Raw genomic sequence first — 24018 nt, forward strand, 5'->3', positions numbered from 1 at the left:
TCCAAAGGTAACAACAGTTTGAAACACAAGTTAGGAAATAGAGTGCAAAGGCTGCAAAAATTTATTAAATTACTCAGCACACTCAAAACATATCACTCTGTGTTAAAACCTAACTTAAATGTTAACATCACCAAGTTGCTTGTAGAAAAAAGACAAATATTAAAAATATATTTATAGCAATAAATATTTTTATAATTCACATTGTAAAATATGATACAGTTTTTGATAAATTAATCTCAAAATATATTTGGATATTTTTCTACATTTTTATTCTTCTGTGATAATAATCATAAAGTTATATTTTCCCCTACTTGTTGTTGGTAATTCATACTACAGCTTTTTCTGGCACAACTATGTGTGATGATATAAGCATTTTATTAAGAGAAATATATAAAAAATATTTTTGTGTGGATATTTTATGTAGTTACCTTGGATAGTTTGTGCAATATTGTGCATATATTGCAAAACCTGTACTGTTTCTAACAAAACATCTGGCAATTTCTACTGGTCTTAATCCACAGTCCTCTAGTTCTTTCAGAAAATTTCTAAGTTAAAAAAACAAAACAAAAAGTTATGTTTTTTCATAATTTTAGTGTTTAATACACAAACCATGAAAATACAAAATTTCCTCCTTAAATAAACTGACTATACTATACACTGTATTATATATAGTAATTCTGCCATTACAGAGATCAGACACGAAGTAGTTAAGAATTTAGAGAACAATATACGAAATAAGTTTGTTAAAACTGGTTTAATTTTTTTCTCTCTCTTTTGCAGCTTTTTCTTCGGTTCATCTTTTGGATCAGGGAGGGTCAGCTTCAGCGTTCACCTTTTCCTCCCCTCTTAAGAATTGGTGTTATTTTGTTCACACTGTTACTGTATCCTGGGTAATAACACCCGTTACATTATTGCAGTACTCACAACATCAAACATAAATTTTGTCCATTGTCTTCAGTTTTTAATTGATATGCCCTTTTCATGTAATGTCCAGTTCATGGTGTAATATCAACTGCTTTGTTTCACTAACTTCATTTATGCATGATCGCACTAATAGCATGCTTTCATAATACATTCCGCTTTGCAGTCATATACACGAACAAAGTAGTAAAATTAAGGAAGTGGTACTTGACCCCTTCCCTGATCTGACAGGGGTCTGGCAATCCCTTTCTAAAGATGATGCACTCACCCCTTTTCAAGGGTGAAAACACTGTTTATCAAACTGCAGCATACAGACATCAATAGCTTGAGTTGTGTTTACACTAGACTTTAACGACAAAACATCGAATATCTAGACAATCTAACAATCCGATCCAAAATGATTTACACAAACGTTATTACATTATAAAGCCTGTGAAAGAAAGTACTCGTGTCTTCATGTTTCTCGGGCGCCCTCTATGTGCAACTGTTGGGAGGTTTTGAACCGTGACCTCAGTATGTTGTTGAATGGCACCACCCATGGGCAGATTTAATAGTCAACTAAAGCTAACCGGCCCCTATTTGCTTTCGCTTCATGTATAATATTGGTATGAAGAGAAGCCGTCAGACCCACTTTTGTTTTTAGCTGTTTGTTGGTTTTTGAATTACGCCCAAAGATGCTCCAGGGCTATCTGCGCTAGCCGTCCCTAATTTAGCAGTGTAAGACTAGAGGGAAGGCAGCTAGTTATCACCAACCACCACCAACTCTTGGGCTACTCTTTTACCAACGAATAGGGGGATTGACCGTCACATTATAACGCTCCCACGGCTGAGAGAGAGAGCATATTTGGTGTGACGGGGATTCAAACCCGCGACTCTCGGATTACGAGTCGAGTGCCTTAACCACCTGTCCATGTTGGGCCCAGACTGTATATGATCAGTTTTTTTTATTTTAGTTGACTGGGAATTTAGACTGAAATCCTCCCCTGGTACCAAACGGCAGAATGGTCATTACGAAATAGGAGTATTACGAACCACAAAATTATCTTGTGGTCAAAATGAGTAAAAAAGTTTGCAGATAAACCTTTCATATAAATTACTAAGTTCAAGCATGGAATAATCCGATTAAACCGCTCTACTGCAGAACAAGTACTATGATAGATCAAGTTTGAGCTCCCGCAATAAGGCTAGATCATTAAATCCTGTGGGCCTAGACCACCTCTAGGCCATAGCCGCCATATTTTTAAATGAAATTATTATCCATAACCTATATACGAGTTTAGTGAGACAAGGGACCAAATACTAGAAGATCATTTGTAGAAGACATCAAATAACTCAACACACAGGTCCAAGACAACGCAGAAAGAAATATTATTTCCGTCAACTGATCTCAAAGAGGAAAATAGTTTATATGGCAAAACAAGCACCTTTCTTTGCAATAATAGCTTATGAAACAACTGACTGAACAAAAAGAAAACCGACAACAGTTGTTCTATGATTTGCACATAAGGATGGTTTCCAACTTCAGATTCACAAGACACCATTTGTTATTTTGAGTTTGAGAAAATAAAAAGGCGTAAGAAATGAAGAAAGTGGGGGGGGAGTAGCCAAGGAAGGACATTTAATATGGAAAATACTGATGAAATGAAATAGATTAAAATGTTCAGTGAAAGTATTGGAAAAGTTATACTGAGGAAGATGAACAAAATAGACTTAAATATCAACTACCGTGATGGGCAACGGTTTGATGGTGCTTCAACACTTTCAAGTGAGAGAACTGGAAACACAGCTTATATTAACGATGTGGAACCTCTTGTGGACCACTTCCACTGTGCCAGTTATTGCCCAAATTTGTTTGCATGCTTCTCAGATGCTGAAAGCTCTTGTCTTGTCTTGTTGCCTCAGTTAGATTTTTTCGTACTAATGCAAAAGGAAACCAAGTTTTAATAAAGTTACCAGATTAATAAAGAATGGCCAAAACAAACATAAAGTTACTAAGCTATAATTATTTTAAGTGGCTTGATTGGGTAACGAAAAAGCTTTATTAATAACGTATACAATTTTGACAAGATTTGGTCATCCTCAGATACAAGTAGTTTACAGAGATACACGAGTATATATACAATACAGAAAAAAAGAGGCCATATCACCAGATATTGTTTCACTCTTTAATATAAATATCTTAGTACCCTGGGGTGTTAATTTAAAGTGGGATTGTCTTCTTCAATTAAGACAGCTTCATTTATATTTATTGATGTTAGGTTCTTTGTTTAGAATTTCTGTTTTACTTACATAAACTGTGGAATCGAACCCCTGATTTTAGCATTGTAAATCCGTAGACTTAACACTGTCTCAGCGAGTGACAAAGTATTTTATATATAGTTTCATTTTATAAATATTAAATTCCTATATTTAAAACAGTGTGTTTTATGCAAATATATTTATGCTGAGTAGGAATGACCAAATGCTCAAATAACATAACATCATTTATTAGCATATATCTTAATTCAAATGAGTACTTATTACTTGAAGTTTCATAACAATTTTTGATAGCTTCTTTTATCACAATGGTTTGAATTCCACAATATATGGGTTCAGTAACAGAAATCTTTTACAAATAGAAATATATACAGACACACCATTTTCATAATAACAATGTTACAAACTCTTCCTTGTATAACTAATGTATGGCCACTTATCAATAAAACATAAATATTAATTCTCTACATACGAATTTATAAAATATTAAATTTTTAACAGCTCACAAAAAAATTGGCACATTGTTACTGCTATCCCTGGTGTTCCAGAAATCCAGTAAATCGCCTTGAGGTATATCAGAAAGTTTCCAGCACTTTCTGTGCTACTTAACCTGTTTGAAATTCTTCTCATAAAACCATTTAAACACATTATGAAAACAAATTTTGTCAGCGCACCTCTCAGATGTCACTGCCCTAAGATAAGCAATAATGAAACTACAATTTTAATTTAAGACTTTAATTACACCTTTATTTCAGGTTATTTGTGTTAGGAGAAATTTATATTCACGGAAGTATTTTTATGTTATTTTATTTTAATTTAATACCTACGTTTGTTTCCCCTTGATGCATGTGACGTATATTGTTGGATGTGTATTCAAAGATACGTCGATGCTTTCGTTAATCGTAAAATATACATTGTTGTCAAGTGAATACGAGTATAAAAACAACAATCGCAACGCGATGAGAGAGAAAATATTTTGGTCGCTACAGTCATTGTACTATAACTGTAGTAAACACTTATTAATCGGAAAAGTACATACATTTGACCAGGAATGTTTATAGGTTATGAACGTTACGAACCATTCAACTTGAAGAAAATTGAACTTGAAACGTTAGTATTTCTACGAAAAGTAAGCTTGTAAACCACGTTAGGCCAAACAATAATAGAGCTAGCTAGCACTTCCGTCAACTGAAGTTTTTCTGTGTATCAACATAAAATTAATTAGCTCGTCGTAGTTCTGGATTATCGATAAAATATTCAGTTACAAACCAGATAGAAGATTTAATATAATTTATAAAATCTGTGTATATAAATAACTATTTGTAATAACTGGTATTATAAATTTATTGTTGTTTGTATATTAAAATATATTTGTGTTAAGAAAGAAAATTTTGTGTATCAATCTTATTGAAAAACACTATAAATTTATTACATATTGATATTTAATTAACTTCTAAATTAAAATTAAAATTTCCGGCTCGTTGAAGTCTTAGTGCGTTGTGTTGTCTGGGATAAATTACAATGGTGAAAAGTAGCAGAATGTGTTTATGGAATATAAATAATCTCATTTTGCTTAGCTAAAAATATAATTTATATCAGAACAGTCTTCACATTTTTTCATACTTTAACATTTTTAATAAGATCAAATGGTGTTGTGTCAATCTTTATATGACTAAGGCTCATAATCCCTCTGTGGAGCGTTATACTTAAATCAGTTACCTCACAACGTTTTCTTGGATTATGCACTACTTTTGTTTATCAATTAACAATTCTCTTAGTTTTCACCTTTTTCATTATAATTGACCATTTTATGCAAAAGTTATTAAATGTTAGGATATTTATAATTTTATGTCAATATTTTACAAACTATAATAGTTAACTACTTTAATTAAAAACCTATATTTAAGAGTGATCATATATTCTATATTTCACCCTCTTATCAAATATCTTTAAAGTCTACCAATATTATTTTCATTAAATTTTGTATGTATTAAAAATAACATTACATCTTTCCACAAATTTTCAAGACTAATATTAACACTTGGTTTTTCTTATCAACAAATTAAGTAAAACAATACATGAAATGCACTTGTCTCTCAGTATATTTCAATAAAAACATTGGGCCATTAGGTGAGTATTTGTAAGTTTTCCTTACAGTGAAATAAAATCTTACAAGCCATTTCCATCCTATATAACACTTTATATATTATATATCTATTAGACACAAACATACATTTAAAGGTAAGTCAGTACCATAGTGTAAGATTCTTCAAAAATACATGAAAACAAAACAGCGTCAGTAACATAACCTCACTATCCTCCTTCTTCCAGTCATAAAAGGATTAAGAATCGTTTTTGTAATCATTCTACGACGTTTGTACATGATTCAACATGAATAAAACGAACTCAACATGTAGGGGTAGAAAGATTAATAGAGGGTGCCCCAGAAAGAATATACCAAAAAATAACTTGAATAACCTCTATTATTTGAGAAGACAAAATTTAAAACCAATATCTTTTGAAGGCTTGCAAGTTTTATTTAAGTTAATTATAGTTAACAAATATTTTATCTCAGAACTGACCCTGTAGTAAAGGGTGGCCCGAAGTCCCTACCCATCCATATGTTATAATAAACAAAGTTATAATACCAATGATGAGTTGAAGGCAGCTGTTACCGCAGCAATTGGAAGGATACCCCCTGCTGTGTTGAGGAAAATGTCTCACAGAACATGGCGTCGCATAATATTATGCAGCGAGAATGAGGGGCAGTAAACAGATACACTGGATACACAAGATATATGGATGGGTAGGGACTTACGGGCCACCCTGTAGAATGACAATTTCTGACGAGTTATTCTGATTTTACTTTTTTTTTTGGCCCCCCGCTAGTACAGCGGTATGTCTCCGGATTTACAACGCTAAAATCAGGGGTTCGAATCCCCTCGGTGGGCTGAGCAGATACCCCTTTGTGGCTTTGCTATAAGAAAAACACACACACAAACACTTTTTTTTTTTACTTCTATCTTTGTTTGGGGTTTCGAGAACAAAAGGTGTACCATTAGAAACGAAGGGATCTGGAGGAACCAAAACTTTGTATCGGTGACGATGTCTCACCCACTTCTACAGCTGTGATGGAAAATTTTTTCTTAGAACTTGAAGGCAGAATTACACTAATTATAATTAGTGATGAAAGACACAGAGAAGTTTATTGATAAAGTAAAATAAAACCTACAAGCCTTTAGAAGACATTTTGAATTGTTTGTTGTTTTTGAAATTCGCCCAAACTTACACGAGGACTATCTGCGATAGCAGTCCCTAATCTAGCAGTGTAAGACTAGAGGGAAAGCAGCTAGTCATCACCACCCACGCCAACTCTTGCGCTACTCTTTTACCAACGAATAGTGGGATTGATCGTTACATTATAATGCCCCAACGGCTGAAAGGGCGAGCATGTTTGGTGCGACGGGGATTAAAACCCGCGACTCTCGGATTACGAGTCGAGTGCCTTAATCACCGGGGCCCTTTCGAATTGTTACGTTATCTCAAATAGTACAAATGTTATGCAACTTTTTTGGTATATGCATTTTGGAAAACCCTGCATTTTGAGAAAAAAAAATGAATTACCAAACGATTCTTGTTTTTCTAACAGCCCCTATCTATTTTTCTATAACTTGAAATGTAACACTGAAAATATGTACATAAAGTAGTTAAACAAACAAAAAATACTCACTTATTAAATTCATATATGTCTTCTATGTTTCCAGAAAGATCTTCTAAAGTTTTATCGCCTATGTTCCGGGTTTTTAAGGATAACATGTATTGAAAATATCCCTGTAAAGAAACACTTCCGTTTAAAATGGCATATAAACATTTATTTATCCACTTGCTTATCTATCTACCTATATATCCACAAGGATAAGGTTATTAATATCTACAAACTTACATCTAAGATATGAAGACAACAATTATTATGTTTACTTGTGTTCACCAGGATATTAAGAAATTTCCTGCTGCGAAATAGTTTGTTAATTGTAACACTCCACGTAAAAGTGTTATAATATAGGTTATTTTCCAATCCAAAAAATTAATTTTATGTTCCTTTATCTGATGAGCTAGAGCACCGAGTTTGTGGTAAACTAACTAATACATAGAAAGAAATGCAAAAGTGATAACGAAGTGGCAAAGATGTTCAAAGTACAGATAAAACATATGGCTCTGGGGAGTGCAATAGGAAGACAGATAAAAACTGAGACAACCCCCTTTGTTATTTGGTGGGGTGCCCAAAGAATGTAGGTCAAGTTTAGTTGAGATACGTCAAAAGGTAGACACACAAGATACCCAAAGAGTGAAACTGGTGAGAGGGTGTTGATCCGAACAGCAACCCCACTTTCAAAGTTTGATATAGATCAATAGAATATCAAAGCAAAGATACATGAGGGCTATCTGCGCTAGCCGTTCCTAACTTAGTAGTGAAAGATCAGAGGGTTTGTTTGTTTGTTTTTTTTAATTTCGCACAAAGCTACTCGAGGGCTATCTATGCTAGCCGTCCCTAATTTATCAGTGTAAGACTAGAGGGAAGGCAGCTAATCACCACCCACCGCCAACTCTTGGGCTACTCTTTCACCAACGAATAGTGGGATTGACCGTCACATTATAACGCCCCCACGGCTGAAAGGGCGAGCATGTTTGGCGCGACGGGGATGCGAACCCGCGACCCTCAGATTACAAGTCGCACGCCTTAACACGCTTGGCCATGCCGGGCCCAGATCAGAGGGAAGGCAGCAGCTAGTTATCGCTAACCCTTGGGCTACTATTTTTACTCACGAATAGCGGGATTGACCTTCACTTTATAATGCCCCCACGGCTGAAAGGAAGAGCATGTTAGTGTGCCGGGGATTCGAACTGGCGACCCTTAGACTACGAGTCGAGTGCCTTAACCACCTGGCCATGTCGGGCCATAGACTTAAAGGAATTAGATCCACAAAATGATCCAATCCAAGTGTTATAAAAGAAAAAACAGTAAAACTGCACTTTTTAATATCTTTTTCAATATTCCGATTTTTCTTTAAATAAACTAACAATGATTATACATATACTTCTGGAACGAAACGTATCTCGCGTATCCTAAAAGAACGTCCCGTTACATTTGAAATACATGGAGTTGCTCGTTGTTATAAATACCGTTAAGTTCCTCAATGTACTTTCGTTCTTCTGCAACTAAGTATTTATGAAAACTGAGCACAAAAGTTAAAATGACGAGACACGTTTAATTCTAACATTCAACACAAGCACACAAATCTGAATCTGACGTGAATCAAAATATTTTGGGTTTGATATTTTTGTGAAAGCTTACAAGAGGTAAATCTGCAAAGTATATCTTGTTTGTTCAACAACAACATAAATAGGTCACGAAAATAAAAGTACTTATTTTTCAACTGAGATAAGGTCCATATTACATGTACGTTTAATAAACAAACTAAACATTATGTTTAGAACGTGATAGACCCCAGACGACTAAAGTTGAAGCTCTGTTAATAGATGGCTGAATTAAAAATAGCACGATGGACACCACCTACTGGAGGCAATGTAAAGTAAGCGCCACGTAGTTTGATGAGACGCCAAAAAAATGTGTTCAGTTTTTTTTATTTCAAAACCATAATTTTCACGGGAAACATTCTCGCTAATTTTTACCTACAGAAACCGCATCTTCCCCTATTTAACGATACCAAAGGTATGCTACTGCATGACGATAGACAAGCCGTACGTAAAATGTGAAAACACATGTGGAAGGAAAGACGAAAACCACACACATATGCAAAACTGTACACAAATAATCTGTCAAACTAAAAACTGAAAGTTTTATGAAATTATGCATCAGATATACGAGAATGTAAATACAAAAATTTATTTACACATGTGCATAGAACGATATATATCAAAAGAAATAATATATTAAATCATACATATAATAATATATTTAACTATGCAGAGGTTTATGTAGCAGAATCCATACAAAGAAATGTATGCAAAACCACGATTAGAGATATATGTTTGTTTGTGTTTGAATTTCGCGCATAGCCACACGAGGGTTATCTGCGCTAGCCGTCCCTAATTGAACAAGGTAAGACTAGAGGGAGAGCAGCTAGTCATCACAACCCACCGCCAACTTTTGGGCTACTCTTTTACCAACGAATATTGGGATTGACCGTTACATTGTAACGTCCCCACGAGCATGTTTGGTGTGACGGGAATTACGAGTCGAGCTCCTTAACCACCTAGCCATGCCGGGCCTAGAGATATATGAAGAAATTTTAAAAGGATATATGAAAATGAGACCGTATGTATTTTGTTGACATTTGATAGAGCTCTTGTGGGCCTTCCAAAGTTCAAGTAGATAAGCAAGCGGACGAAAGATTCGAATTTGTCAAACATGTCAATTTTTACGATAAGAAGCAGGCGCCAAACGAAACTGTTTAGCGCCTCGTGTATCACGTGCTCTTCAGATAGATGGTTCGTGTGCTACAGCCAGTTCAGTTTTATGCTACACTATACTGGTTTATTACGTACTCCAAATGTTCGATTGTTCGTATAAAGTACATCTGAAGGCGAATGAGGCGGACGCACGAGGTGCCATCATAGTGAAGTCATTGAAATATAGGTCGCGTTCTACGCGGTACTTTTATAGTCATATATCGCACTATGCCGTGTACGTGTGTGTAATGTACATATTACAGGTTTTATAATTAAATTGGTTAATAGTTTACACAAACGTATGTTACAGTAATTGTAGAATATGATTTTTTTATGCGGTACAGCTAATGACAAAAATGAAAAAAAAATCATCAAATGCCTGAAGTCATTAAGTAGGATACGTGTGGTTTTTGGATTATTACTTTTGCGCTATTTATTTACTTCATTAAACGAAATATATTTTTCAACTAAATTTTACGATCCTCAATTACATAATGTTTTCTATAAATGGACGGGTTCATCTGGATTACTTGGTTTAAAGAGCATCAAATCCGGTCCATGAACAATAGCGAATTACATGTAGTTTATTTCTTTAACGTTTATTACAGGCTGCAAAAACTCTTACACGTAACTCACGAATAAAATATCATTCGATACAAAAACTGAACAACTCAATAATTTAATGCATATACATTGAAATAGACTTAGCTCATTGTATGATTCACTGAACTGATAGACTCATTCACTGATAAATAACTAGTGATTCTGGTACTTACATGGCACCTTATTTATACATTGAACAGGAAATAGATTCTACAGTTCTTAATTTTTACAAAATTTCTAGATACATTGCATCATCACCACGTATTTACACGCTCGTTCTAGCAAACAAACATCTAAATCAAAATATCAAAAATACAACCATCAACAGTAATAGTCTATGCTTTCACTTCAAATACTTGTTTCATATGTGCTTTAAACAAATGAAACACAAAGTATATAATATGTAATAAGCACTTTTCACTAAGGCAAAATGGATTTCTTTCATCTTTGTAGCTACGTTTCCCTGAATCACTCATTCCTTGTCATTCAAAAGATACAATTAATTACATCTTAAAATAAAAAATAATTTTCTTAAACCGTTAGCGAATTACACCAATTACGGATAAAATCCGTATTACTGTTGTAAAAACAATGTGATAATCTGATTATGTTTTAATCCATAGCCTAGTTTGTTTAGTCACAAGTTTCATACCGGAAAAGAACGTAAATTATTTTGCATAAATGGCATTATTTGTTGAGTTTCACAAAGTTACCGCCAAGCGGAGACGTCGACAAAAACCGGCGTATTTAGCTAGCCACAGCAGTAATGATCCACAAGGATTTTCAAGAATATTAGCTTTAAAACAAAGTAAAGTGTTTCCTATTTTACCTTGAAAACACAAACGTTACCTACATATATCTTTTTATTGATGGTTATTTTATTCATCTGAAAAAGCTGCTAAAAGGTAAAATGAGGTTTAGACATTAAAGTAATATACCTGAAAGCATCATACCTATTAAGTTCTTTTGTGTTAAAGGATTATATTAATATTTCTATGCGTTTACGGACTTGACAGACGACTTTTTTTTTTTTTAAAAAAAAAAAGAGACATTAACAGAAGGATGTTAACATGTTTGTGTACCTTTCGGCAAATAACAAGTGTAGGCTTACCAGACTTCTGCCAGTCTTCATCTTTACATTAATGGGTTTACCGTTATACATTTAATACTTACGTGCATTTCAGTTTGATGAATGGGACGTATATTGTTGGATGTGTATTACGCAAGTTCCGCGTGCTCTTTAAATCTGTAGAAGATTGTTGAGAATAAGAATCAACAACATTTGTTTTACGAACGCGTTTTCGAACATTGTTGAAAGTTCAAGAATCTCTTGTGATTGGTATATAAAGTCGACGCGACAAGAGACAAATATATACTATGTAGTACAATTTTTATTTTTTCTTGTTCCTGGGCAGAGAGTGTTATTTCCCAATTGCTTATGCCTAAAGTAAATGGAAAAGGCCTATTTTTCTCTTCAAACTTCGCTTTTGTGACCTGGGAGCGTATAACGAAAACATGATGGGAGACGATATTTGGGAGCTGATACATTACAGTCGCAAATCTCGAAAAACTACTTACTTATACAGATTTTTGTATAAATTCAGTATAAATATATGTAAATTTTGATTCACATGTTGTTTTATTCAGACCGTATGTAAATGAAAATGTGCAAATTTGCCCGTTTTTACATAGAAAATAGATTAATTTCTAAATTTCATTATCCATGCCACAAAAGCAAACTTTGAAAAGATTAATGGCCATTTTCTGTGCATTTATAACATAAGCAATTGAGAAATAACACATACTATCCAGGAACAAAGTTTGTGTTACATAGTGTTGTTATTGATCAGCTACAGTTAATGTACTATAGGAACAAAGTTTGTGTTACATAGTGTTGTTATTGTTATTGATCAGCTGCAGTTAATGTACTATAGGAACAAAGTTTGTGTTACATAATGTTGTTATTGTTATTGATCAGCTACAGCTAATGTACTATAGCCTCGGAAACTATAATTGTGTTTAGCGATTATTAATCTTAAAAGTACCGAATTCGATCAGAAACGATTATAGATTTCGAACATTACAACCGTTTAACTTAAGTGAATTAAATTCGGACGTTAGTAATTCTACAAGAATAATGGCCAAGCGCGTAAGGCGTGCGACTCGTAATCCGAGGGTCGCGGGTTCGCGCCCGCGTCGCGCTAAATATGCTCGCCCTCTCAGCCGTGGGGGTGTATACTGTGACGGTCAATCCCACTACTCGTTGGTAAAAGAGTAGCCCAAGAGTTGGCGGTGGGTGGTGATGACTAGCTGCCTTCCCTCTAGTCTTACACTGCTAAATTAGGGACGGCTAGCACAGATAGCCCTCGAGTAGCTTTGTGCGAAATTCCAAAACAAACAAACAAATCTACAAGAATATTAAATACCTTCGTCTGCAAAAGTCAGCTTATAAGCGGCGTTAGACCAACTGAACTACCTATCTTAAACGAGGTGTGAAAATATCAAATGTGCCCTTCACGGACCTGGATCGCGGATAAAATATTCAGTTCTAGACCGGATTGTCTGTAATTTTGAAAAACTGCTGTATATAAATAATTATTTGTAATAACCGTTATTATAAATTGTATTATTGTATATTAAAATATATTTGTGTTAAGAAAGAAAATTGTGTGCATACATCTTGTTGGCAAATATCATGAATTTGATACATATTAACGCTTAATTAACTTTAAATTGAAATTTCCAGCTATTTGAAATAGTAGGACGTAACGTAACATAAATCAGACACGTCCGAAATAAATTATAATACGGAACAACACTAAGGTTGGTTTGCAGTTGAAACTTTCCACCCAGCATTAGCCACCTACAACAAACAGAACAGTTTTACATCTCCCAGTCAAAAACAAAGTGCACACATCATAAATACATATATGTGTGGTGGTAAATACGGTGAAAATACCTCTGTACAGCATACTAACAATTTAAATTAAAACCACATTTTTCTTAATATTGCTTTCTTATTTCTCTCTTATCTGCTTGTAAAATAACTCCCAAGAATTTATAGCGTTAAAATTCGAGGTTCAATACCCATGTGGGCAGAGTTTGAATAGCCTATTGAGGAGCTTTGGGCTTGACAAACAAACATGATTAATAAACGTTTGATTATGATATTTATCGTCACTTACGTAGGTTAATGCAACATACTAAATAATAATTATTGATAAAGTTAAGATACAACATCGAATCGGATCACATGATTAACTCATTGTACTTCATACAGCTGAGTTACATTCACTTCTTAAAGGTTTTCGTTAGCGGTATCAGATACACCATTAATATTGACCAAAATGTTAAACATATATTACTATTAACCAATTACACTTAAAAAAACGAACACAACATAGCTGTAATGCAAGGCCTATCCAACGTTGGTGCAAAAGGGTATGTTCAGTTTCTATGCAGATGTGGTAAAAATGCAGTCGTAATAAACAGATGTTGGAACACCTTAGTATAATCTGGCAAGTAGCACTGAACCGATTTAAAGAAATATTTTTGACCGGTTATCGAGATTATTTCAATACGAGTATGGCAAACGGAGTACCTCTTTGACTAATATCTTTGTATCGAAGTGTGATTAATGCTATAACAATGTATTACGTAAACATTCCATACAATACAAAGCGTGAAAAAGGTCTTGCAAATAACAGACCTTTCATATTTCTAAAGTATTATTTTTAACCTTACTCTATTTTTCAAATATTGTCTATTAATTTGCCCGGAAGGGGGCCGAAAGCCACATGAAGCATGTCATCTATTTTAACAGTTGGCACCACAGTTATGTGTTTTCTGTCAATCACACATTGGACACTAAAATGACGTATCATAAAGGACGCCTAACGCTGCAATTTGTACTACCGTAGCGTCAGTAAAACGTGCACATGCAATTAAGCACGAGAATTACGCACTCTGTTGGTTAGAACACAACAAGATATATGAACTTCAAAAGCAAGAAATGAAAGTATTTGTTACTCCTAATTTAAGTTTTATTTAGTCTTGAAACAGAACACTTTCCGGTGCATTGCCCTAATACATCTAATATATATATATATACGACCGGGAGTGTGGAATTTGTATCGCCCGACGCCCGAAGCAACTACGTTTTTTACGAACGACAAGTTATACTGTTACACTTTGCCCGTTGAACAAGCAATTTATTTTTAATTATTATTGTTGTTCCTTAAACGTTTGTTTGTTTGTTTTGGAATTTCGCACAAAGCTACTCGAGGGCTATCTGTGCTAGCCGTCCCTAATTTAGCAGTGTAAGACTAGAGGGAAGGCAGCTAGTCATCACCACCCACCGCCAACTCTTGGGCTACTCTTTTACCAACGAATAGTGGGATTGACCGTAACATTATACGCCCCCACGGCTGGGAGGGCGAGCATGTTTAGCGCGACGCGGGCGCGAACGTTCCTTAAACATCGTTCATTATTTTACTACAAAGATACCTCGTGTCGATTTCCAGGTGGCCACGTGAATTCCTGACAAGTCTAAACTGCAAAAGTCTAGCATATACAAAGGAATTTAGAAATATATATTTCCAAAATTCAAACCGAAACTACGTACGTACCTAACTATACATATTCGTTAGTTCACGAAAACAGACAAAAACAAACATACTAAATCAACACGACGATATTCCGTTTGTTTACACAACACACACATAGTAACACACACATTGATATAATTCTATTTGTTTACATTACATGACACATACATACGGTAACAGACGCATTGATATCATTCCGTTTGTTTACAAGACGAGCCCGAGGAAGTCTCACTGGCAACACTATAACCACTCAGATACCATTTCGGTTTACATTAATGTCGTCACGAATTGTGAATTCTTTATCAGTTCTTGCATGTAGGATTCTAAGTACTGTGCTATAAAATGAATATAAATAAAGATTTTACAAAGGTAAAATGCGAAATACGCCATTTTCGAATAAAACCCAACGAAAACCGACAAGGTTTTGATTGTGTTCAATGTCAAATAACAAAAGCAAAATTTGAAAAGTTACATTTATTTGTGTGTTTTGTGAAACGGAGAGGAAAGTGGGAGGACATCTATCATTTTGACAAATCCTTGGACAGGAAGTTTATTTTTTATTCAAATACTTCACACCTCAGTATTACTTGACTGAACTTTGTGTACACAAATCGATATATAACCAAACGTTCGTTAAACCAGGAAACTTATATTCCACTAACCAAACTCAGAGAATCACATACGTTTTCCTTAACATTTTAGTATTTTCGAAATTCAATACTACCTTGTGTTTTTACTTAACGGCTCTAATGCATGTGCGTGTGCGTTCTCACAGCAAAGCCACATCGGGCTATCTGCTGAGTCCACCGAGGTGGAGGCACTAATGCAAGCAATGTAGCTTACAAATGACTTAACTGTTTGACATATACCTAAATATTTAAAAACTGACACCGAGACCTCATGACCAACATTGTGTTTCAGTATCAACACCAAACGTTTTAAACTTTTTTTAATATATATAAAATAAAATATCCACCGTATTTAGAAACAACCAATAGTGTTGACGTAAGTTATGCTCTGGCACACAGTCTCAAACATTGCTTAAAAATACGCTATACTCAAAAGAACTTCGATCAGTTTATTTACTTGGCCATATTTCAATACTAATTTCAAAACAGCAGTACTAGTCCATTTTTGTAATAATAAAAGAATCAGTCCATAAAACAACACTTGCAATTAACTATTAACATAAAGTTGAAGCAATTATAATTTTCTTATAAACAAAAAATTAGAAATTAGGTATTCGATATTTTCAACCTGACCGATACTTCATGCAATACACGGACTAAACGATTTAGTTTGGTTTAGAATATCGCACAAAGCTACAAGAAAGTTAACTACGCTAGCCGTCCCTAATTTAGGGATGAAAGACTAGAGGGAAAACAGCTAGTCATCATCACCCACCGCCAATTCCGGGGCTACTCTTTTACCAACGAATAATGGGGTTGCCCATGAAATTATAACGCCCGCACAGCTGAAAGGACGAGCATGTTCAATGTGATGGGGATTCGAACCCGCGACCCTCAGATTACGAGTCGAGCGCTCAAATAACACCAAAAGCAAGGGTTTTGCTGATCACTTATTGGAGAGCTAGTAAATGAAAACCACAAGTTTCTCAAACGTCAAAAACCACAAGTCAAGCGCCCTAACCACTTAATCAGACTACACGGTCAGGTCAGAAAACACAAATGTCAGGCACAGCGATCCCTAACTTAGAACTGCTGATCAGAATGATAACACGTCAAAAGCAGCCATCGCCTAGAAAGCTAATATTAACCGAATAGCGGGATTGGCTGTCAGTGTTACAAATATCCACAGTTGGAAATATGGAGTGTGTTTTGTGACATACCACTGCTCTAACCGCACTTCCTTATCCGTCCTTATTCGTTGTGTTTTTCAAGACAAGCTACCTACATAGACCGGAATTATAAATTAACTCAGTAAACAACGTGCATAATATAATGGTCTGACTAGAAATATACAATGTTATAAAATAAAAACTTCAGATTAAAATCTATTACTTAACCAGTTGGCTACCCAGTAATATATGGACAGGTTCGACAAGTTTAGTAGATGTAATTTATTCTGAACCCATAATTCCATACACTAAGCTAAGAAATAAAAATAACTGTAAGAAATAAAAAAGAGGAAAATATCTATTAAACATTTTACAAAAGTATTAATGAAACTATAATATTAAAGAAAGAATAGAATATTAATTAATTAATGTACATACAAAAGCCAGATGTCATCAGGTAACGCTCCATTCTTGAGTCACTTAGCAGCAAAACTGTACATACTTGGAAAGTTCATAAGGGCTGTCTTGAATTAGACTTTTTTAAGATCGTTTTAAACTTTAGTTTATGCATACACTTAACTTGACGTAGACATTTCGAAGTTCTTGACGACTTTTAAAAATATTTAAAGTAGACGTTATTGAGATAATTTGCATGTATTTATTACGTTTTCGTGAAGTTCTTCAATGTTATTATTACCATTTCAGATACAATTTGTATTTATTTCTTCCAAACTTATTGCCTTTAGTCTTAACTAATGAAGAGTACTTGACATTAATCTTTAGGCCTAACGGTTTTAGGCGTTATCTTCTGGGATTTGGAATGTAATATTATTTATATAACGTAATTAGAAAAATAAAATGTTTGTTTTTCTTTGTTTTGTTTTTTCTTTTAAGACAAAACTCCAACTCTTTATATTTTGGCGTACTGTCATGGCTGGTAACACATAACTAGTTGTTTGCATCATGCGTGGAAAGGTACTTATGCGTAAATAAACATGCAAGGGAAGTGATTTTATTTTCGTAAGACTAAGACTCCCTTCCAACAAAATAAAGTAATAGGAAAGATAAACACATATGAACATAGGCAACTTTATATTGGAATCTGATGGGAGCATAATAAAGGTACGTCACTGTTTACAGGCATGGTGTAACAAATATCAATCTCTTCTTGGAGAAATGTTACAAACTTTATTTAAGCATACGATACACGTTGTAATGCAGCTTAAGGCTGAAGATCAACCAATGATGGATTAAAAAAAAACATTGCGTTTGTTTTCGAAAATATCTAAAAAAATCAACGTGTTCAAATTTCACTCATAGCTACTTCACTACACAAACAAACTTATAACCTGTGTTCTATTTCGTAATATCGGACGAATAAAAAAATAAAGCACATTGTGAAACTGGACTCAGGGAACGTTCCCAGCTGTGTCTCGCAACCTATTTCCATTCTTAGCCTTAACACTTAATATAAATAAAAACAACCCATCGGGTCACCTTCAGTTCCAGAGATACAACAAAGAGTAGAAACTATGTCAAACACAAAACATTAAAAAGACGAAACACATATGTCGCCAGCATATTGTCTCACTTTTCCCGTGAACATACCTTTAACAAAACATGACTATGCCACGAAGAATAATCTGACTGGTATGTTCAGCAGAAGTTTCATTTTCTGTTAGAGATATTCTGTTCACATAAGCATGACTGTATCACTGCTGATGGTTAAAACGATTAAATAGTAAAGTAAACCTAAAGAAACGTTTTACAGTTATCTCGGCACACGTTTGAAAAGCCGTTGTTGGTGGAACAACCTTGAGAACGATCCTCTAGTGAGTAATCAAAACTACCAGAACTGTTTCCTCATCTCCTCCATCTAATGTAGCTTGATGTCATTATGTAAGTTTCAGTAACATGAATGTTGACAATAGCAATAAAACGACGGTTCACTTTAACTCAAGAAAACTTCCGAAAGAGCGTCGTGAAGTTAAAAAGTTGGATTGTTGCGATTAGATACGCTACTTTTAATACGTAAAATTAATGCTTTTAAGAATAACGATAGTACCTGTACATCATCAGATATCTAAACTGAAAGTTGCGACGTGTTATCACAAAGCACATATTTGTACACCTTCAAATCTTCGCGGCTAATTTGAAGCATCAGTCAGATTTACTAAAACATTCAGTTTCTTACTGATATCAGAGTTTGTCGGATTTTTTTTTTTTTTTTTTCAGTAAAAGTGTCTTTACTGAGTCGTGGCCAAGCAAAAATAATTCAAGTTACACTTACAGCGCGCCTACGGAATCAACAGTGAATATGATAAATCGCATTTGAAAATTTAGGGTTAAGCCTATCCGAGTTTTTCATCTTCAAGTCTGATGTGGTTCAAGAAAAATAATAAAACATTTATGGGCAATGCCGTAACTACGTTCAGACGAATGACGAAAATACGTCACTAATAATTTTCTTTTTTTCTTTCTATTTTTCTACGGTGATCAATAATACCAAACTTTTTAAAAAGAAAAAATAATCCAAGGCTGATTTTATTAAAAATGAATAACTTTTAGTGTTGTAGTTTATATTATTAAATTATTATCTTCTTCACAACAAAAACAAATTTAAAATGATTGGGTCGACTGGGCGAAGAAAATAAGTTTTGGTACACCCCATGTTGATTTCACAGCCCCAAATTCTTTGAGGCTTAAAATATATTAAACTTAAATTCCTGCCGTGAATTTTTATTTGACTGATTTGCAATGACAGCAATATACTATTGTACAAACGGCACAATTTTTTAAAGGAAATCAAACTTTCAAAACTAGGTTTTGAAATATGAGATAATGGATATGGCTCCGATAAATCCTGATAACTTCGAGGCTGAGCATAGAGAAATCCCTTTAGATCAAACTACATTAAAAAAAAAAGAATCCGGTCCGCTGGGTATTACAGCCCGCACCTTCTTACAAATCCGCCGTCCGTGTGTCAAAGTAGCTTTCTGAACTCACAACGCCAGAGTCTGAGATTTCATTGTGTCGCTTTGCGCTAAATGAACAATAATATTGCACAAATTAAAAGTTCAACCTCTAACCTTTTTATAATAACAGTCTTTTTATTTTTAAATTGATACACAGATATTGTGTATAAGGACATTTTGAATTGTATATAATTTATATAGAAAAATATATGATAACATACCTAATTATGATGACGGTAGCGAGTAAGCTTTTGTCAAGCACGCAGTGATGTTCCTAGGATATTTTTTTTAGTTTTAGGGGGCAGAAACGGCAGGTTTTTCTCCCCCTTTACGAAGTGTATATATTGTCTATAATTTTCAAAAAGTAAAAATTACCTAGGGCTGTCCTTGCACAGTATGATACTGTCTCAAACTATCATTAAATTCATCCATGGGTTCCACCTGGTTAGAGATACCTTTGTCGGTTTAAAATACATACTACGAATACCCCACCCGTCCAAATAAAGATTAATACGTTCATGTCAGTAGAAGTCATAATGTAGGAAAAATTTTAAAACCTTAAGAGTAAATTCTGATATTTCACATGGGGTGGTTGCCACCCAAGTGGACACGTACTTGCTTACACGTGTAACAATTTTTTTTTTTAATAGGGTGCGTTAAACATTTTTATCTCCTGAGATTATGACGCTAAAAATCGGGTTTAGATACCCGTGGTGGGTAGAACACAACTAGCTCATTGTATAGCTTTATACTTATCAACCAAGTCATAAAATTAAATATTAGTTTTAGTATCGCATAAAAATGTTGGTTTGGGAGAGATTAATGAATATCATACTCGTATGTAGTGCAGAACAATTATACTGGTATAGCATGTTATGGTTGCGTAGATTTAATGGTAAAACTGATTTATTACACAGTGAATACAAACATCGATGGGACAGTGTTTTGTTAACTTAAACTTTTAGACAAGTAATTCGTAGTGTCGGAGTAGAAAACACTACTGCAGTTATTTTAGCAAACATTATATCCAAAGTTATCGTAAGGTGCTATCTTCGATAGATTAGAATATCATCAGGAACAGCGGTAAAAACTGAAAAAAAAAAAGAGAAAAAACAGAAAATTTTCTAAGTTAATTTCATACAAGTTACCGTGAATTAAAAAAAAAAGTCACTTACGTTAATTATTTCTTGTAAATCGTTGACATAAGTCCTCTCAGTGTCCACTATCTCCATGATGACCGGTCTGTTGGACAAAGACTGGGATCATAGGTCACCTGACGACAAAGAGCCACGCCTTTCTGATTGATTCTATTACCAAAGTCTGCTGTCCCATGTTTACTACCTCTCAGACCAAGTGTTTTCTGTTCACTAATTCGGGTGTGATGAGAGAGGCGGTCACGGGAGAGAACGTTGTCTTCATCAGGACCGTTATCTGCTAAACTTTCATTACTTGCCATGTAAAACCTCTTAACATCCATTCCATTTCGAAGAAACGAAGATGATGATGAAGATGAAGAAGAAGACACTGAGCTCGTGCTAACAGGACGCTTTGTACAAGTGTCATTCACTGACAAGTTATTCGGAAAACGTGGCTGGCTTCTGGTTCTACTACCTGCCAAACTGTTTGGATTATGAACACCAGAACAAAGTGGCTGGCAAACATCTGTACTGATGACTTCACTGGAAATATTTTCTTCATTTTTATCCTCTACGTTTTCATCTTCGCTCTTCCTCACTAGGCAATCGTACACGTTTAGTAAGGAGGAACTTATATCCACCGCCGAACCTACAGGACGAACAGAAAACCTAAATAACTTATCTCTTAAGGTATTATTTATATGCGTTATAATTTCACGAACACATTTGCAGTTGTAGTGGAAACTCTATTCTTATTGGATCTTAATGTGCATGTCGTGAAATCAAATGTTTAATAAAAATGCGCATATTCTAATTTTACGAAAAAGTAACTATTTTGCAAAGCCATAATAAAGTGTTATACACAAAGATTGTTTTCATAACTAGTTTTACACAATGGTTGTCGAGTTTGAGATCGCGACCGCAAATACATACATTATTTACATACGCAAGTGTTTTATGTAGATCTTTTATCAAAGGCACAATGGTTAAAACATTCTTTCAGTAGTATACCAACAGGAAAAAAGTTGAAAAAAACCACTGCAGTGAACCCGCACTACAAAGAAATATTAAAAGATTCTGCAAAAGGAGACCTTTCAACCTAATGCGTATAAATTGTGAACACGAATCCATTCAAATACGGTGCACTAATGTTATTTGGTTAAGAGTCTTCAAATATTAAAAGTATAGCACACAACAGTTTTGTTACAAGGAAACTTAATGGCACAACGTCAGCGAAAGTATACATCTCCCCGGCAAGTTTAAGGGCTTATATATTAATATACATTACCAACATTTATAACGGAAACAGAAAGTGGTTAGTTATAAAATTAAACTTAAAATGAGGTGCACATATTTAGAATTTGTAATGAAGCTGCTTGTAATTCATCAGGTAAAACTTCTGGCAAGGTCTATTTATATTCACATCAATTACAAATTCAGTTACCTATTTTTGTTTGTTGTTAAATTACACATTCTACAAGTCATTTGTGCTATCTGTTAAATAGTATTTATTTATAAACAATCCATGTAAAAGTTCTGCTGCGAAACCACAAGGGATTTCTTTATTATACTATCTATGTCATCGTCATTCATGGCTAGCAATACCTCGTAATTGTATTATTTTTGGAGATAATGTGATCACACACTCGGGTACAAACAAGGACGAATACAGTAGCTCTTTGACCTCGTTAAATCGAATGTAATAATAAACCTACTAACACCTATTTTCACCAACATAACTTTCTTTTGGCTCACGTTAACTTCAGCATGCGAATGGATTACCTAAATTTGTAAACGCGTCGATGGGTCATTACTTTGTCTCGTTAATTTTAACTTACATTGTTAAACAATTAAATTTCAGTATTCACTTACCTGCTATTGTTAAAGACACAACAGCAAGTCCAAACAAATAAATGGGGGTTTGATATTTGCATATCTAACAAAATAAAACTATTTTCACTTACCTTCACGGTATTTTTAAACAATCAACTGTAGTTTCAAAAGACTTACTTCTGTTTAAGGCAAGTGCACAGTCTAGTCACTACGATCTGCATAGACTGATTAATGTAAAGACAGGTAGACACAGTTTAATCACTATAATCTGAGCATGCAGGTCGGTGAAACTTACCAAGGCTTGAATGAAGATTGATACTAAAAACATTGGCTGAACTGACCAAATTAAGCACTACGAGTCCTCTTTATACAACATTATAAATTTTGCGAGTAGCGAGTGTCGTCCAAAAAGGGCTGTTATTTAATCAACAGAGGTTAAAACCCAATATGATTGTCACTTTCTCAAACACCCCTCCCTCTAGATATTCTATTCACATTCTTAGTATTTCCGTTCGCACCACCTGAAAAAAAATATATGCACGAGCAAGATAAACCGGCTCCAGCTTATCTAAAGCATGACACGTTTTTGTTTTTAATCTTTGTTAGTCACGTGATCTATATAATATATAGTTTATTTGATCATTTAAGCTAACCTACAGCTTAGTTTCTTATACACACATATTTTAATAAATTCAGTAATTGCTTAACAGAGAAATATGTTTACTGAGACCTGGCAAATTTCACAGTTAAAATTAATATTACCACCAACTACGCCCATGTTTTGTGAGAATAAGACCGAGTCGGAGAGTATATTTGGTTGACACGACTTTTTGTACCTGAACACAACCGCCATTAACAGACGTTTCTGTTATTTTATGCAGCAGATTATGCACAATAACTACCTACTTCGTATATTATTGAACGCTGGTAAGCATACTACGAAAGTATTAAATGTACTTATTTTAAATATAGCATAAAAACTATCATTATATTATTATTCATCATAATCTTACACAAAGTCCTCTGTATAGCCGTCGTTCCTATACTTTTAAAATAATATGCTGTAAAGAAGGCAACTAGAATTAGTTAATATCACCCTGATCAAACAGTGGTAATTAAACGTCAGTTTTACACGCACGCAAAGCCCCAAATTGCGAAGACCTTTTTTGCGACAACAGTCCGGGAACGTTAACCCCCAGGCCACTCACCTCCTCGTTTAAAATAGATTTTCTGAACAATTTACCTTTCTTGTTTCATTTAGTTTTACACCTTGGACACCATTTATTGTTCAAAAGATATAATCTTCCTGGCAGTTTTTTTCTGAATAAGGATGTAAAAATTTTTAATGCATGGACCCAACTAATGGCATATTGTAGCTCTGTACAATTTAATCTGTTTTGCCAACATGAAGTGCCACC

The 24018-nt window shown here is 34.4% G+C and overlaps 1 pseudogene across 1 annotated transcript in view; it reads right to left on the bottom strand.

Moving 5' to 3' along the window:
• The window catches only part of LOC143228391 (uncharacterized), a 79208-nt pseudogene that overhangs the window by 16707 nt on the left and 38483 nt on the right, over positions 1–24018 (bottom strand). The window contains exons 3-5 of the transcript XR_013015325.1: positions 20807–21416; positions 6908–7008; positions 429–545 (exon numbers count right to left, since the gene is read on the bottom strand). The product of XR_013015325.1 is annotated as an uncharacterized LOC143228391 (transcript). The remainder of the gene's footprint in view (positions 1–428; positions 546–6907; positions 7009–20806; positions 21417–24018) is intronic.

The sequence above is a fragment of the Tachypleus tridentatus genome, chromosome 10 (genome assembly GCF_004210375.1).
Source record: "Tachypleus tridentatus isolate NWPU-2018 chromosome 10, ASM421037v1, whole genome shotgun sequence".
NCBI lineage: Eukaryota > Metazoa > Arthropoda > Merostomata > Xiphosura > Limulidae > Tachypleus > Tachypleus tridentatus.